The 13,524-nt window shown below is 45.1% G+C and overlaps 20 non-coding genes across 20 annotated transcripts; all 20 read right to left on the reverse strand.

Moving 5' to 3' along the window:
- Positions 1 to 1,585: 1,585 nt before the first annotated feature.
- TRNAL-AAG (transfer RNA leucine (anticodon AAG)) lies at positions 1,586 to 1,667 on the reverse strand. The gene has a single exon. It is a non-coding gene; the product is annotated as a tRNA-Leu (tRNA).
- Positions 1,668 to 2,112: 445 nt separating this feature from the next.
- On the reverse strand, positions 2,113 to 2,194 carry TRNAL-UAG (transfer RNA leucine (anticodon UAG)). The gene has a single exon. It is a non-coding gene; the product is annotated as a tRNA-Leu (tRNA).
- Positions 2,195 to 2,464: 270 nt separating this feature from the next.
- TRNAL-AAG (transfer RNA leucine (anticodon AAG)) lies at positions 2,465 to 2,546 on the reverse strand. Its single transcript has one exon. It is a non-coding gene; the product is annotated as a tRNA-Leu (tRNA).
- Positions 2,547 to 2,640: 94 nt separating this feature from the next.
- Positions 2,641 to 2,722, reverse strand: TRNAL-AAG (transfer RNA leucine (anticodon AAG)). Its single transcript has one exon. It is a non-coding gene; the product is annotated as a tRNA-Leu (tRNA).
- A 1,326-nt stretch (positions 2,723 to 4,048) lies between these two features.
- Positions 4,049 to 4,130, reverse strand: TRNAL-UAG (transfer RNA leucine (anticodon UAG)). The gene has a single exon. It is a non-coding gene; the product is annotated as a tRNA-Leu (tRNA).
- A 1,325-nt stretch (positions 4,131 to 5,455) lies between these two features.
- Positions 5,456 to 5,537, reverse strand: TRNAL-AAG (transfer RNA leucine (anticodon AAG)). Its single transcript has one exon. It is a non-coding gene; the product is annotated as a tRNA-Leu (tRNA).
- Positions 5,538 to 5,983: 446 nt separating this feature from the next.
- TRNAL-AAG (transfer RNA leucine (anticodon AAG)) lies at positions 5,984 to 6,065 on the reverse strand. The gene has a single exon. It is a non-coding gene; the product is annotated as a tRNA-Leu (tRNA).
- Positions 6,066 to 6,334: 269 nt separating this feature from the next.
- On the reverse strand, positions 6,335 to 6,416 carry TRNAL-UAG (transfer RNA leucine (anticodon UAG)). The gene has a single exon. It is a non-coding gene; the product is annotated as a tRNA-Leu (tRNA).
- Positions 6,417 to 6,510: 94 nt separating this feature from the next.
- On the reverse strand, positions 6,511 to 6,592 carry TRNAL-UAG (transfer RNA leucine (anticodon UAG)). The gene has a single exon. It is a non-coding gene; the product is annotated as a tRNA-Leu (tRNA).
- A 269-nt stretch (positions 6,593 to 6,861) lies between these two features.
- Positions 6,862 to 6,943, reverse strand: TRNAL-UAG (transfer RNA leucine (anticodon UAG)). The gene has a single exon. It is a non-coding gene; the product is annotated as a tRNA-Leu (tRNA).
- Positions 6,944 to 7,389: 446 nt separating this feature from the next.
- On the reverse strand, positions 7,390 to 7,471 carry TRNAL-AAG (transfer RNA leucine (anticodon AAG)). The gene has a single exon. It is a non-coding gene; the product is annotated as a tRNA-Leu (tRNA).
- A 622-nt stretch (positions 7,472 to 8,093) lies between these two features.
- Positions 8,094 to 8,175, reverse strand: TRNAL-UAG (transfer RNA leucine (anticodon UAG)). Its single transcript has one exon. It is a non-coding gene; the product is annotated as a tRNA-Leu (tRNA).
- Positions 8,176 to 8,445: 270 nt separating this feature from the next.
- On the reverse strand, positions 8,446 to 8,527 carry TRNAL-CAG (transfer RNA leucine (anticodon CAG)). The gene has a single exon. It is a non-coding gene; the product is annotated as a tRNA-Leu (tRNA).
- Positions 8,528 to 8,797: 270 nt separating this feature from the next.
- TRNAL-AAG (transfer RNA leucine (anticodon AAG)) lies at positions 8,798 to 8,879 on the reverse strand. The gene has a single exon. It is a non-coding gene; the product is annotated as a tRNA-Leu (tRNA).
- A 94-nt stretch (positions 8,880 to 8,973) lies between these two features.
- On the reverse strand, positions 8,974 to 9,055 carry TRNAL-UAA (transfer RNA leucine (anticodon UAA)). The gene has a single exon. It is a non-coding gene; the product is annotated as a tRNA-Leu (tRNA).
- A 270-nt stretch (positions 9,056 to 9,325) lies between these two features.
- On the reverse strand, positions 9,326 to 9,407 carry TRNAL-AAG (transfer RNA leucine (anticodon AAG)). Its single transcript has one exon. It is a non-coding gene; the product is annotated as a tRNA-Leu (tRNA).
- A 270-nt stretch (positions 9,408 to 9,677) lies between these two features.
- Positions 9,678 to 9,759, reverse strand: TRNAL-AAG (transfer RNA leucine (anticodon AAG)). The gene has a single exon. It is a non-coding gene; the product is annotated as a tRNA-Leu (tRNA).
- A 1,492-nt stretch (positions 9,760 to 11,251) lies between these two features.
- On the reverse strand, positions 11,252 to 11,333 carry TRNAL-UAG (transfer RNA leucine (anticodon UAG)). The gene has a single exon. It is a non-coding gene; the product is annotated as a tRNA-Leu (tRNA).
- Positions 11,334 to 11,603: 270 nt separating this feature from the next.
- TRNAL-CAG (transfer RNA leucine (anticodon CAG)) lies at positions 11,604 to 11,685 on the reverse strand. Its single transcript has one exon. It is a non-coding gene; the product is annotated as a tRNA-Leu (tRNA).
- Positions 11,686 to 12,307: 622 nt separating this feature from the next.
- On the reverse strand, positions 12,308 to 12,389 carry TRNAL-AAG (transfer RNA leucine (anticodon AAG)). Its single transcript has one exon. It is a non-coding gene; the product is annotated as a tRNA-Leu (tRNA).
- Positions 12,390 to 13,524: the final 1,135 nt, after the last annotated feature.

Genomic DNA, 13,524 nt, shown 5'->3' on the forward strand with positions numbered 1-13,524 from the left:
TAATGACAGCAGCTGGATTCGAACCCGTGCCCTCGAAGAGACTGGTGCCTAAAACCAGCGCCATAGACCACTCGGCCACACTGCCTGCGGGTAGCTTATTATTAACTAAAATATAGTCTAAATGCTGTAAAAAGGTTTTCCCATGCCCCTAAAAACATACCTCTGGCAAAATCGAATTAGGACAGCGGCGGGATTCGAAACCGCGCCCCCGAAGAGACTGGTGCCTAAGACCAGCGCCATAGACCACTCGGCCACACTGCCTTCGTGCGGATTACTATTAACTAAAATATCGTCATAATGTTATAAAAAGGTTTTCCCACGCCCCTAAAAACATTAGTCTGGCAAAATTGAATTATGACACCGGCGGGATTCGAACCCGCGTCTCCGAAGACACTGGTGCCTAAAACCAGCGCCATAGACCACTCGGCCACACTGCCTTCGGGTAGCTTATTATTAACTAAAATATCGTCTAAATGCTGTAAAAAGGTTTTCCCATGCCCCTAATAACGTAAGTCTGGGAAATTGAATTATGACAGCGGGGGTATTCGAACCCGCGTCCCCGAAGAGACTGGTGCCTAAAACCAACGCCATAGACCACTCGGCCACACTGCCTTCGTGTGGATTGCTATTAACTAAAATATCGTCAAAATGCTGTAAAATGATTTTCCCATCCCCCTAAAAACATACCTCTGGCAAAATTGAATTATGACAGCGGCGGGAAACGAACCCGCGCCCCCGAAGAGACTGGTGCCTAAAATCAGCGCCATAGACCACTCGGCCACCTTGCCTTCGGGGGGATTATTATTAACTAAAATATTGCCTAAATGCTGTAAAAATGATTTCCCATGCCCCTAAAAACATACCTCTGACAAAATCGCATTTTGAAAGCGGCAGGGATCGAATCCGCTCCCCCGAAGAGACTAGTGCCTTAAAACTGTGCCATAGACCACTCGACCACACTGCCTTCGTGTGGATTACTATTAACTAAAATATCATCTAAATGCTGTAAAAAGGTTTTCCCATCCCCCTTAAAACATACCTCTGGCAAAATTGAATTATTATAGCGGCGGGAATCGAACCCGCGCCCCCGAAGAGACTGGTGCCTAAAACCAGCGCAATAGACCACTCGGCCACACTGCCTCCGGGTAGCTTATTATTAACTAAAATATCGTCTAAATGCTGTAAAAAGGTTTTCCCATGCCCCTAAAAACATAAGTCTGGGAAATTGAATAATGACAGTGGTGGTATTCGAACCCGCGTCCCCGAAGAGACTGGTGCCTAAAACCAGCGCCATAGACCACTCGGCCACACTGCCTTCGGGTAGCTTATTATTAACTAAAATATCGTCTAAATGCTGTAAAAAGGTTTTCTCATGCCCCTAAAAACATAAGTCTGGCAAAATTAAATTATGACACCGGCGGGATTCGAAACCGCGCCCCCGAAGAGACTGGTGCCTAAGACCAGCGCCATAGCCCACTCGGCCACACTGCCTTCGTGCGGATTACTATTAACTAAAATATCGTCATAATGTTATAAAAAGGTTTTCCCACGCCCCTAAAAACATTAGTCTGGCAAAATTGAATTATGACACCGACGGGATTCGAACCCGCGTCCCCGAAGACACTGGTGCCTTAAACCAGCGCCATAGACCACTCGGCCACACTGCCTTCGGGTAGCTTATTATTAACTAAAATATCGTCTAAATGCTGTAAAAAGGTTTTCCCATGCCCCTAAAAACGTAAGTCTGGGAAATTGAATTATGACAGCGGCGGTATTCGAACCCGCGTCCCCGAAGAGACTGGTGCCTAAAACCAACGCCATAGACCACTCGGCCACACTGCCTTCGTGTGGTTTGCTATTAACTAAAATATCGTCAAAATGCTGTAAAATGATTTTCCCATCCCCCTAAAAACATACCTCTGGCAAAATTGAATTATGACAGCGGCGGGATTCGAACCCGCGCCCCCGAAGAGACTGGTGCCTAAAACCAGCACCATAGACCACTCGGCCACTCTGCCTTTGTGTGGATTACGATTTACTAAAATATCATCTAAATGCTGTAAAAAAGTTTTCCCATGCACTTAAAAACATAGCTCTGGCAAAATTGAATAATGACAGCGGCGGGATTCGAACCCGCGGCCCCGAAGAGACTGGTGCCTAAAACCAGCGCCATAGACCACTCGGCCACACTACCTTCGTGTGGATTTCTATTATCTAAAATATCGTCATAATGTTATAAAAAGGTTTTCTCATGCCCCTAAAAACATAAGTCTGGCAAAATCGAATTATGACAGTGGAGGGATTCGAACCCGCGCCCCCGAAGAGACTGGTGCCTAAAACCAGCGCCATAGACCACTCGGCCACGTTGCCCTTATGTGAATTTTTATTAACCAAAATATCGTCTAAATGCTGTAAAAAGGTTTTCCTATGCCCCTAAAAACATACCTCTGGCAAAATCGAATTATGACAGCGGCGGGATACGAACCCGCGCCCCTGAAGAGACTGGTGCCTTAAACCAGCGCCATAGACCACTCGGCCACACTGCCTTCGTGTGGATTACTATTATCTAAAATATCGTCTAAATGCTGTAAAAAGGTTTTCCTATGCCCCTAAAACATTACCTCTGGCAAAATCGAATTATGACAGCGGCGGGATTCGAACCCGCGCCCCTGAAGAGACTGGTGCCTTAAACCAGCGCCATAGACCACTCGGCCACACTGCCTTCGTGTGGATTACTATTAACTAAAATATCGTCATAATGTTATAAAAAGGTTTTCTCATGCCCCTAAAAACATAAGTCTGGCAAAATCGAATTATGACAGTGGAGGGATTCGAACCCGCGCCCCCGAAGAGACTGGTGCCTAAAACCAGCGCCATAGACCACTCGGCCACCTTGCCTTCGTGGAGATTATTATTAACTAAAATATTGCCTAAATGCTGTAAAAAGGATTTCCCATGCCCCTAAAAACATACCTCTGACAAAATCGAATTATGAAAGCGGCAGGAATCGAACCCGCTCCCCCGAAGAGACGAGTGCCTAAAACCTGTGCCATAGACCACTCGACCACACTGCCTTCGTGTGGATTCCTATTAACTAAAATATCATCTAAATGCTAAAAAAAGGTTTTCCCATCCCCCTAAAAACATACCTCTGGCCAAATAAATTTATGACAGCGGCGGGATTCGAACCCGCGCCCCCGAAGAGACTGGTGTCTAAAACCAGCGATATAGACCACTCGGCTACGCTGCCTTTGTGTGCAGTACTATTAACTAAAATATCATCTAAATGCTGTAAAAAAGTTTTCCCATGCCCCTAAAAACATAGCTCTGGCAAAATTGAATACTGACAGCGCTGGGATTCGAACCCGCGCCCCCGAAGAGACTGGTGCCTTAAACCAGCGCCATAGACCACTCGGCCACACTGCCTTTGTGTGGAGTACTATTAACTAAAATATCGTCATAATGTTATAAAAAGGTTTTCTCATGCTTCTAAAAACATAAGTCTGGCAAAATCGAATTATGACAGTGGAGGGATTCGAACCCGCGCCCCCGAAGAGACTGGTGCCTAAAACCAGCGCCATAGACCACTCGGCCACGTTGCCCTTATGTGAATTTTTATTAACCAAAATATCGTCTAAATGCTGTAAAAAGGTTTTCCTATGCCCCTAAAAACATACCTCTGGCAAAATCGAATTATGACAGCGGCGGGATACGAACCAGCGCCCCTGAAGAGACTGGTGCCTTAAACCAGCGCCATAGACCACTCGGCCACACTGCCTTCGTGTGGATTACTATTAACTAAAATATCGTCATAATGTTATAAAAAGGTTTTCTCATGCCCCTAAAAACATAAGTCTGGCAAAATCGAATTATGACAGTGGAGGGATTCGAACCCGCGCCCCCGAAGAGACTGGTGCCTAAAACCAGCGCCATAGACCACTCAGCCACGCTGCCTTCGTCTGGATTTCTATTATCTAAAATATCGTCTTATTGCTGTAAAAAGGTTTTCCCATGCCCCTTAAAGCATACCTCTGGCAAAATTGAATAATGACAGCGGCGGGATTCGAACCCGCGCCCCCGAAGAGACTGGTGCCTAAAACCAGCGCAATAGACCACTCGGCTACGCTGCCTTTGTGTGCAGTACTATTAACTAAAATATCATCTAAATGCTGTAAAAAAGTTTTCACATGCCCCTAAAAACATAGCTCTGGCAAAATTGAATACTGACAGCGGTGGGATTCGAACCCGCGCCCCCGAAGAGACTGGTGCTTAAACCAGCGCCATAGACCACTCGGCCACACTGTCTTCGGGTAGCTTATTATTAACTAAAATATCGTCTAAATGCTGTAAAAAGGTTTTCCCATGCCCCTAAAAACATAAGTCTGGCAAAATCGAATTATGACAGCGGCGGTATTCGAACCCGCGTCCCCTAAGAGACTGGTGCCTAAAACCAACGCCATAGACCACTCGGCTACACTGCCTTCGTGTGGATTGCTATTAACTAAAATATCGTCTAAATGCTGTAAAATGATTTTCCCATGCACCTAAAAACATACCTCAGGCAAAATTGAATACTGACAGCGGGGGGATTCGAACCCGCTCCCCCGAAGAGACTGGTGCCTAAAACCAGCGCCATAGACCACTCGGCCACACTGCCTCCGGGTAGCTTATTATTAACTAAAATATCGTCTAAATGCTGTAAAAAGGTTTTCTCATGCCCCTAAAAACATAAGTCTGGCAAAATCGAATTATGACAGTGGAGGGATTCGAACCCGCGCCCCCGAAGAGACTGGTGCCTAAAACCAGCGCCATAGACCACTCGGCCACACTGCCTTCGGGTAGCTTATTATTAACTAAAATATCGTCTAAATGCTGTAAAAAGTTTTTCCCATGCCCCTAAAAACATATATCTGGCAAAATCGAATTATGAAACCGGCGTGATTCGAACCCACGCCCCCGAAGAGACTGTAGCCTAAAATCAGCGCCATAGACCACTCGGCCACCTTGCCTTCGTGGGGAGTATTATTAACTAAAATATTGCCTAAATGCTGTAAAAAGGATTTCCCATGCCCCTAAAAACATAACTCTGACAAAATCGAATTATGAAAGCGGCAGGAATCGAACCCGCTCCCCCGAAGAGACAAGTGCCTAAAACCTGTGCCATAGACCACTCGACCACACTGCCTTCGTGTGGATTCCTATTAACTAAAATATCATCTAAATGCTAAAAAAAGGTTTTCCCATCCCCCTAAAAACATACCTCTGGCGAAATTGATTTATGACAGCGGCGGGATTCGTACCCGCGCCCCCGAAGAGACTGGTGTCTAAAACAAGCGCAATAGACCACTCGGCTACGCTGCCTTTGTGTGCAGTACTATTAACTAAAATATCATCTAAATGCTGTAAAAAAGTTTTCCCATGCCCCTAAAAACATAGCTCTGGCAAAATTGAATACTGACAGCGGTGGGATTCGAACCCGCGCCCCCGAAGAGACTGGTGCCTTAAACCAGCGCCATAGACCACTCGGCCACACTGCCTTTGTGTGCAGTACTATTAACTAAAATATCATCTAAATGCTGTAAAAAGGTTTTCCCATGCCCCTAAAAACATAAGTCTGGCAAAATCGAATTATGACAGCGGCGGTATTCGAACCCGCGTCCCCTAAGAGACTGGTGCCTAAAACCAACGCCATAGACCACTCGGCCACACTGCCTTCGTGTGGATTGCTATTAACTAAAATATCGTCTAAATGCTGTAAAATGATTTTCCCATGCACCTAAAAACATACCTCAGGCAAAATTGAATAATGACAGCGGCGGGATTCGAACCCGCGCCCCCGAAGAGACTGTTGCCTAAAACCAGCGCCATAGACAACTCGGCCTCGCTGCCTTTGTGTGGAGTACTATTAACTAAAATATCATCTAAATGCTGTAAAAAATTTTTCCCATGCCCCTAAAAACATAGCTTTGGCAAAATTGGATACTGACAGCGGCGGGATTCGAACCCGCGCCCCCGAAGAGACTGGTGCCTTAAACCAGCGCCATAGACCACTCGGCCACACTGCCTCCGGGTAGCTTATTATTAACTAAAATATCGTCTAAATGCTGTAAAAAGGTTTTCCCATGCCCCTAAAAACGTAAGTCTGGGAAATTGAATTATGACAGCGGCGGTAATCGAACCCGCGTCCCCGAAGAGACTGGTGCCTAAAACCAGCGCCATAGACCACTCGGCCACACTGCCTTCGTGTGGATTGCTATTAACTAAAATATCGTCAAAATGCTGTAAAATGATTTTCCCATGCACCTAAAAACATACCTCTGGCAAAATTGAATAATGACAGCGGCGGGATTCGAACCCGCGCCCCCGAAGAGACTGGTGCCTAAAACCAGCGCCATAGACCACTCGGCCACGCTGCCTTTGTGTGGAGTACTATTAACTAAAATATCATCTAAATGCTGTAAAAAAGTTTTCCCATGCCTCTAAAAACATAGCTTTGGCAAAATTAAATACTGACAGCGGCGGGATTCGAACCCGCGCCCCCGAAGAGACTGGTGCCTAAAACCAGCGCCATAGACCACTCGGCCACACTGCCTTCGGCTAGCTTATTATTAACTAAAATATCGTCTAAATGCCGTAAAAAGGTTTTCCCATGCCCTTAAAAACATACCTCTGGCAAAATAGAATTATGACAGCGGCGAATTCGAACCCGCGCCCCCGAAGAGACTGGTGCCTAAAACCAGCACCATAGACCACTCGGCCACTCTTCCTTTGTGTGGATTACGATTTACTAAAATATTATCTAAATGCTGTAAAAAAGTTTTCCCATGCCCTTAAAAACATAGCTCTGGCAAAATTGAATAATGACAGCGGCGGGATTCGAACCCGCGCCCCCGAAGAGACTGGTGCCTAAAACCAGCGCCATAGACCACTCGGCCACACTGCCTTCGGGTAGCTTATTATTAACTAAAATATCGTCTAAATGCTGTAAAAAGGTTTTCCTATGCCCCTAAAAACATACCTCTGGCAAAATCGAATTATGACAGCGGCGGGATTCGAACCCGCGCCCCTGAAGAGACTGGTGCCTTAAACTCGCGCCATAGACCACTCGGCCACACTGCCTTCGTGTGGATTACTATTAACTAAAATATCGTCATAATGTTATAAAAAGGTTTTCTCATGCCCCTAAAAACATAAGTCTGGCAAAATCGAATTATGACAGTGGAGGGATTCGAACCCGCGCACCCGAAGAGACTGGTGCCTAAAACCAGCGCCATAGACCACTCGGTCACGTTGATTTTATGTGAATTTTTATTAAGCAAAATATCGTCTAAATGCTGTAAAAATGTTTTCCTATGCCCCTAAAAACATACCTCTGGCAAAATCGAATTATGACAGCGGCGGGATTCGAACCCGCGCCCCTGAAAAGACTGGTGCCTTAAACCAGCGCCATAGACCACTCGGCCACACTGCCTTCGTGAGGCTTACTATTAACTAAAATATCGTCATAATGTTATAAAAAGGTTTTCTCATGCCCCTAAAAACATAAGTCTGGCAAAATCAAATTATGACAGTGGAGGGATTCGAACCCGCGCCCCCGAAGAGACTGGTGACTAAAACCAGCGCCATAGACCACTCAGCCACGCTGCCTTCATGTGGATTTCTATTATCTAAAATATCGTCTTATTGCTGTAAAAAGGTTTTCCCATGCCCCTTAAAGCATACCTCTGGCAAAATTGAATAATGACAGCGGCGGGATTCGAACCCGCGCCCCCGAAGAGACTGGTGCCTAAAATCAGCGCTATAGACCACTCGGCCACCTTGCCTTCGTGGGGCTTACTATTAACTAAAATATTGCCTAAATGCTGTAAAAAGGATTTCCCATGCCCCTAAAAACATACCTCTGACAAAATCGAATTATGAAAGCGGCAGGAATCGAACGCGCTCCCCCGAAGAGACTAGTGCCTAAAACCTGTGCCATAGACCACTCGACCACACTGCCTTCGTCTGGATTACTATTAACTAAAATATCATCTAAATGCTAAAAAAAGGTTTTCCCATCCCCCTAAAAACATACCTCTGGCAAAATTGATTTATGACAGCGGCGGGATTCGAACCCGCGCCCCCGAAGAGACTGGTGCCTAAAACCAGCGCAATAGACCACTCGGCCACGCTGCCTTTGTGTGGAGTACTATTAACTAAAATATCATCTAAATGCTGTAAAAAAGTTTTCCCATGCCCCTAAAAACATAGCTCTGGCAAAATTGAATACTGACAGCGGTGGGATTCGAACCCGCGCCCCCGCAGAGACTGGTGCCTAAAACCAGCGCCACAGACCACTCGGCCACACTGCCTTCGGGTAGCTTATTATTAACTAAAATATCGTCTAAATGCTGTAAAAAGGTTTTCCCATGCCCCTAAAAACATACCTCTGGCAAAATTGAATAATGACAGCGGTGGGATTCGAACCCACGCCCCCGAAGAGACTGGTGCCTGAAACCAGCGCCATAGACCAATCGGCCACACTGCCTGCGTGTTTATTATTATTAACTAAAATATCGTCTTAATGCAGTAAAAAGGTTTTCCCATGCCCCTAAAAGCATACCTCTGGCAAAATTGAATAATGACAGCGGCGGCATTAAAACCCGCGCCCCCGAAGAGACTGGAGCCTAAAACCAGCGCCATAGACCACTCGGCCACACCGCCTTCGTGTTGAATATTATTAACTAAAATATCATCTAAATGCAGTAAAAAGTTTTTCCCATGCCCCTAAAAACATACCTCTGGCAAAATTGTATAATGACAGCGGTAGGATTCGAACCCACGCCCCCGAAGAGACTGGTGCCTTAAACCAGCGCCATAGACCACTCGGCCACACTGCTTTCGTATAGCTTATTATTAACTAAAATATCGTCTAAATGCTGTAAAAAGGTTTTCCGATGCCCCTAAAAACATATCTCTGGCAAAATTGAATAATAACAACGGCGGGATTCGAACCCGCGCCCCCGAAGAGACTGGTATTTAAAACCAGCGCCATACACCACTCGGCTACACTGCCTTCGTATGGATTATTATTAATTTAAATATCGTCTTAATGATGTAAAAAGGTTTTCCCATGGCCCTTAAATTATACCTCTGGCAAAATTGAATAATGACAGCGGTGGGATTCGAATCCACGCCCCCGAAGAGACTGTTGCCTAAAACCAGCGCCATAGACCACTCGGCCACGTTGCCTTTATGTGAATTTTTATTAACCAAAATATCGTCTAAATGCTGTAAAAAGGTTTTCCTATGCCCCTAAAAACATACCTCTGGCAAAATCGAATTATGATAGTGGAGGGATTCGAACCCGCGCCCCCGAAGAGACTGGTGCCTTAAACCAGCGCCATAGACCACTCGGCCACACTGCCTTCGTGTGGATTACTATTAACTAAAATATCGTCATAATGTTATAAAAAGGTTTTCTCATGCCCCTAAAAACATAAGTCTGGCAAAATCGAATTATGACAGTGGAGGGATTCGAACCCGCGCCCCCGAAGAGACTGGTGCCTTAAACCAGCGCCATAGACCACTCGGCCACGTTGCCCTTATGTGAATTTTTATTAACCAAAATATCGTCTAAATGCTGTAAAAAGGTTTTCCTATGCCCCTAAAAACATACCTCTGGCAAAATCGAATTATGACAGCGGCGGGATTCGAACCCGCGCCCCTGAAGAGACTGGTGCCTTAAACCAGTGCCATAGACCACTCGGCCACACTGCCTTCGTGTGGATTACTATTAACTAAAATATCGTCATAATGTTATAAAAAGGTTTTCTCATGCCCCTAAAAACATAAGTCTGGCAAAATCGAATTATGACAGAAGAGGGATTCGAACCCGCGCCCCCGAAGAGACTGGTGCCTAAAACCAGCGCGATAGACCACTCAGCCACGCCGCCTTCGTGTGGATTTCTATTATCTAAAATATCGTCTTATTGCTGTAAAAAGGTTTTCCCATGTCCCTTAAAGCATACCTCTGGCAAAATTGAATAATGACAGCGGCGGGATTCAAACCCGCGCCCCCGAAGAGACTGGTGCCTAAAATCAGCGCCATAGACCACTCGGCCACCTTGCCTTCGTGGGGATTATTATTAACTAAAATATTGCCTAAAGACTGTAAAAAGGATTTCCCATGCCCCTAAAAACATACCTCTGACAAAATCGAATTATGAAAGCGGCAGGAATCGAACCCGCTCCCCCGAAGAGACTAGTGCCTAAAACCTGTGCCATAGACCACTCGACCACACTGCCTTCGTGTGGATTACTATTAACTAAAATATCATCTAAATGCTAAAAAAAGGTTTTCCCATCCCCCTAAAAACATACCTCTGGCAAAATTGATTTATGACAGCGGCGGGATTCGAACCCGCACCCGAAGAGACTGGTGCCTAAAACCAGCGCAATAGACCACTCGGCCTTTGTGTGCAGTACTATTAACTAAAATATCATCTTAATGCTGTAAAAAGGTTTTCCCACGGCCCTTAAATTATACCTCTGGCAAAATTGAATAATGACAGCAGCGGGATTCGAACCCGCGCCCCCGAAGAGACTGGTGCCTAAAACCAGCGCCATATAACACGCGGCCACACTGCCTTCGTGTGGTTTATTATTAATTTAAATATCGTCTAAATGCTGTAAAATGGTTTTCCCATGGCCCTTAAATTATACCTCTGGCAAAATTGAATAATGACAGCAGCTGGATTCGAACCCGCGCCCCCGAAGAGACTGGTGCCTAAAACCAGCGCCATAGAACACGCGGCCACACTACCTTCGTGTGGTTTATTATTAATTTAAATATCGTCTAAATGCTGTAAAATGGTTTTCCCATGCCCCTTAAAACATACCTTTGGCAAAATCGAATTATGACAGCGGCGGGATTCGAACCCGCGCCCCCGAAGAGACTGGTGCCTAAAATCAGCGCTATAGACCACTCGGCCAACTTGCCTTCGTGGGGCTTATTATTAACTAAAATATTGCCTAAATGCTGTAAAAAGGATTTCCCATGCCCCTAAAAACATACCTCTGACAAAATCGAATTATGAAAGCGGCAGGAATCGAACCCGCTCCCCCGAAGAGACTAGTGCCTAAAACCTGTGCCATAGACCACTCGACCACACTGCCTTCGTGTGGATTACTATTAACTAAAATATCATCTAAATGCTAAAAAAAGGTTTTCCCATCCCCCTAAAAACATACCTCTGGCAAAATTGATTTATGACAGCGGCGGGATTCGAACCCGCGCCCCCGAAGAGACTGGTGCCTAAAACCAGCGCAATAGACCACTCGGCCACGCTGCCTTTGTGTGGAGTACTATTAACTAAAATATCATCTAAATGCTGTAAAAAAGTTTTCCCATGCCCCTAAAAACATAGCTCTGGCAAAATTGAATACTGACAGCGGTGGGATTCGAACCCGCGCCCCCGCAGAGACTGGTGCCTAAAACCAGCGCCACAGACCACTCGGCCACACTGCCTTCGGGTAGCTTATTATTAACTAAAATATCGTCTAAATGCTGTAAAAAGGTTTTCCCATGCCCCTAAAAACATACCTCTGGCAAAATTGAATAATGACAGCGGTGGGATTCGAACCCACGCCCCCGAAGAGACTGGTGCCTGAAACCAGCGCCATAGACCAATCGGCCACACTGCCTGCGTGTTTATTATTATTAACTAAAATATCGTCTTAATGCAGTAAAAAGGTTTTCCCATGCCCCTAAAAGCATACCTCTGGCAAAATTGAATAATGACAGCGGCGGCATTAAAACCCGCGCCCCCGAAGAGACTGGAGCCTAAAACCAGCGCCATAGACCACTCGGCCACACCGCCTTCGTGTTGAATATTATTAACTAAAATATCATCTAAATGCAGTAAAAAGTTTTTCCCATGCCCCTAAAAACATACCTCTGGCAAAATTGTATAATGACAGCGGTAGGATTCGAACCCGCGCCCCCGAAGAGACTGGTATTTAAAACCAGCGCCATACACCACTCGGCTACACTGCCTTCGTATGGATTATTATTAATTTAAATATCGTCTTAATGATGTAAAAAGGTTTTCCCATGGCCCTTAAATTATACCTCTGGCAAAATTGAATAATGACAGCGGTGGGATTCGAATCCACGCCCCCGAAGAGACTGTTGCCTAAAACCAGCGCCATAAACCACTCGGCCACGTTTCCTTTATGTGAATTTTTATTAACCAAAATATCGTCTAAATGCTGTAAAAAGGTTTTCCTATGCCCCTAAAAACATACCTCTGGCAAAATCGAATTATGACAGCGGCGGGATTCGAACCCGCGCCCCTGAAGAGACTGGTGCCTTAAACCAGCGCCATAGACCACTCGGCCACACTGCCTTCGTGTGGATTACTATTAACTAAAATATCGTCATAATGTTATAAAAAGGTTTTCTCATGCCCCTAAAAACATGTCTGGCAAAATCGAATTATGACAGTGGAGGGATTCGAACCCGCGCCCCCGAAGAGACTGGTGCCTAAAATCAGCGCTATAGACCACTCGGCCACCTTGCCTTCGTGGGGCTTATTATTAACTAAAATATTGCCTAAATGCTGTAAAAAGGATTTCCCATGCCCCTAAAAACATACCTCTGACAAAATCGAATTATGAAAGCGGCAGGAATCGAACCCGCTCCCCCGAAGAGACTGGTGCCTAAAACCAGCGCTTTTTTTTTTTTTTTATTTAAAATTTTTATTTTGTTACATGCATTATTGCACAGTGTTAATATTTAAAACAAATTTAACAATTTAAACCTACGTACATCCAGCAATGTTATATATATGTGAAGCAGTGTTATTAAAAGCATTACACAATTGAAGTTAGAAACAACATGAAAAATAAATAAGCAAAATATCATTGATAAAAAATCCTCAGTTATAGAAAATAATAACTACTGCAAATACAACAAAATACACATTTCAATAAAGTACTTTAAATATTAATGACCATAAGGATATCTCCAAGATTATTGACCCCTCATATGTTACGAAAAATATCTATTGCGGCCGTACAACCCGGCTTATGAAGGAGTAGCCATTGCACGCGGTACCGAGCCTCAGTTTTTATGAGAGCACGAAAACGGGAAAAAAGCGTACGCTTATTGGTTATCTGCCCCAAATTGTACAAACAACGATTACTCCAAATGGCTTCTTTGGCAATAGCAGTTAATATGGAAGCGACCTCCCAATGCTCTTTAGAGTCCGCAGTTTTAGGCTTGAGTCCAAAGACGATATAACGCGTCCACATGTCCTTTTCACCAAACAGCGTGTACAGCGACAACACTGAAGAAAATAACCAATCGAGCGAAACTGACTCCTTTTCAAGGCCACATAGCGGGCACTGATCATCGTCTGTTATGCCGGCGCGAAATAGCCGCTGCTTGACCATGAACCCCATATGATACACTCGGAGATTCATACTTGACAATCGGGGACCCAACGTAGAATTGACAAGTGATGGAACCCGGAACTTCTG

The sequence above is a fragment of the Leiobunum rupestre genome, chromosome 2 (assembly GCF_980474605.1).
Source record: "Leiobunum rupestre chromosome 2, qqLeiRupe1.1.hap1, whole genome shotgun sequence".
NCBI lineage: Eukaryota > Metazoa > Arthropoda > Arachnida > Opiliones > Sclerosomatidae > Leiobunum > Leiobunum rupestre.